The sequence below is a fragment of the Lachancea thermotolerans genome, assembly GCF_000142805.1.
Source record: "Lachancea thermotolerans CBS 6340 chromosome H complete sequence".
NCBI lineage: Eukaryota > Fungi > Ascomycota > Saccharomycetes > Saccharomycetales > Saccharomycetaceae > Lachancea > Lachancea thermotolerans.
Genome location: NC_013084.1, coordinates 1,139,216 through 1,141,715, shown reverse-complemented (window position 1 = coordinate 1,141,715; position 2,500 = coordinate 1,139,216). Strand labels below are relative to the sequence as shown.

General features: G+C 42.5%; 2 non-coding genes across 2 annotated transcripts in view; one reads left to right on the top strand and one right to left on the bottom strand.

The window, feature by feature from the left end:
• Positions 1-74: 74 nt before the first annotated feature.
• On the bottom strand, positions 75-195 carry KLTH0H13216r. The gene has a single exon (XR_002432230.1). It is a non-coding gene; the product is annotated as an RDN5-1 5S ribosomal RNA (ribosomal RNA).
• A 1,534-nt stretch (positions 196-1,729) lies between these two features.
• The window catches only part of KLTH0H13213r, a 1,799-nt gene continuing 1,028 nt past the window's right edge, over positions 1,730-2,500 (top strand). The window contains exon 1 of the ribosomal RNA XR_002432229.1: positions 1,730-2,500. This exon is cut by the window's right edge and continues 1,028 nt beyond it. This is a non-coding gene — a ribosomal RNA (ribosomal RNA).

Genomic DNA, 2,500 nt, shown 5'->3' with positions numbered 1-2,500 from the left:
GTCACGTGCCACGAAGACATAAATTTTTTCCATAATGTATGGATGGGAATAAGCTGGGAAAAAAAAAATAAAAAAGATTGCAGCACCTGAGTTTCGCGTATGGTCACCCACTACACTACTCGGTCAGGCTCTTACCAGCTTAACTACAGTTGATCGGACGGGAAACGGTGCTTTCTGGTAGATATGGCCGCAACCGAAAGAATTAGAGTAAAAACACCTAGTTATGGAAAAGGAGAACAATGAAGAGGAGCAGAGAGGAAGTGCACGTGAACACAGTAGTTTCAAAAAAAAGCCTGGGATATAAGGCAGCTTTAGGGGAAAAGAGACTACGATAGATCTTGGAATACCAAGTGGTGTATGGCTAGGGTGTGGCTGACTAGTGTGGATACGACTCTTGGAGAAAAGGGTGGGAAGAATTAAAGAATTTATTTCAAATGATGACTTTCAGGCATTTCGTTAGAGGAGTTAGAAGACGCTAAAAGATCAAGTAAAAGGAGGAAAAGTAAATACTGTAGGAACATGAGAGCTGAGAGGAAAAAAGCATCGGGGCTGATGGATAGCGAACACCAGGTTGACGGTAAAGTAGAGAACAAGACGGGATATGACGAAATCTGACAACAACTTCTTACGGAGACATGGTATACAGGTCCGGACAGTGAGAAGTGGGCTTTTAGACCTCCTGCATATTTTAGGGACTTTAAATTGGGGATTTCGAGCAACTTTTTTTTTATGTGTGTTTTTGGATGTTCATGTAGGTTTTGGTTTTATAATTGGATTTGTAATTTTTGAAAGGATTGACGATTTTGTATTTTTCAAGTATTTTTTTTCGAACTTTGGTTTTTCATGTGTGTCCCCGAGTGGATATGAACGTCTGTAGTGCCCTTTCTCAGGGAGGAGCTCTGGTTTTTTTTAAGTTTTTCTTGTCGAGGGCTAACGGAAAGAATTTTGTGGGAGATTCTCAAGGCTTGTATTAAGAAGAATGGGGGAAGCGACAGGAAAAAAATAAAGGATTTATAAAATTATAGAATGGGGATATAAAGGAAGGACCAGATGAAAGGGAAAAAGACAGCGTCAGGTACTTCATGCGAAAGCAGTTGAAAACAAATCGAAAGAATTTGGAAACAAGTTCTAGTAGGTTTGGAAGTTCGTAAAGAACATGGCCTTGTTGAACGGTGGAGAGAGTCACTAGGTGATCGTCAGATCTGCTTAGTCTCTATACAGCGCTTCGACATGGGTGATGGCGGCGAAATGCCAGCGAAAGTCTGTCGAGTACTCTCACAGGCGGACGCGGGTTGTTGAGCTGCTTAGCCTGAACAGTCTCGTCTCGGACATCTAGCGATTCCGTGGGCGAGCGGCGGAGGATTTGGTGGATTACTAGCTAATAGCAATCTATTTCAAAGAATTCGAATTTGGGGGAATGCCTCGTCGAATAGCCGGTTATGAAAATAACTGTGATTCGATGAGTGTAACCTCCTCTCAAGCTAATGATATTAAACCTGCTTCTGTGAAACATCGGATCAGTGTTTAGTGGAAATTGGCTAGAGGAAACTCAAAGAGTGCTATGGCATGATGGGCGTGTGGAAATGAGAGTGTAAGAGCTTTCTTTCCGCTCCGCTCGTTGCTTGTTCGCAAGCCAACCTTTCAAAGATTATCTTCAAATGACGGCAGTTGGGTGAAAGGTTCTCTTCGGAGGACTAGACGCTCTTCAGCTGTTCAGATTAAAGATAGTTATCTGGTTGATCCTGCCAGTAGTCATATGCTTGTCTCAAAGATTAAGCCATGCATGTCTAAGTATAAGCAATTTATACAGTGAAACTGCGAATGGCTCATTAAATCAGTTATCGTTTATTTGATAGTTCCTTTACTACATGGTATAACTGTGGTAATTCTAGAGCTAATACATGCTTAAAATCTCGACCTTTTGGAAGAGATGTATTTATTAGATAAAAAATCAATGTCTTCGGACTCTATGATGATTCATAATAACTTTTCGAATCGCATGGCCTTGTGCTGGCGATGGTTCATTCAAATTTCTGCCCTATCAACTTTCGATGGTAGGATAGTGGCCTACCATGGTTTCAACGGGTAACGGGGAATAAGGGTTCGATTCCGGAGAGGGAGCCTGAGAAACGGCTACCACATCCAAGGAAGGCAGCAGGCGCGCAAATTACCCAATCCTAATTCAGGGAGGTAGTGACAATATGTAACGATACAGGGCCCATTCGGGTCTTGTAATTGGAATGAGTACAATGTAAATACCTTAACGAGGAACAATTGGAGGGCAAGTCTGGTGCCAGCAGCCGCGGTAATTCCAGCTCCAATAGCGTATATTAAAGTTGTTGCAGTTAAAAAGCTCGTAGTTGAACTTTGGGCTTGGCTGGCCGGTCCGATTTTTTTCGTGTACTGGATCCAGCCGAGCCTTTCCTTCTGGCTAACCTTGGGTCACTTGTGGCCCTTGGCGAACCAGGACTTTTACTTTGAAAAAATTAGAGTGTTCAAA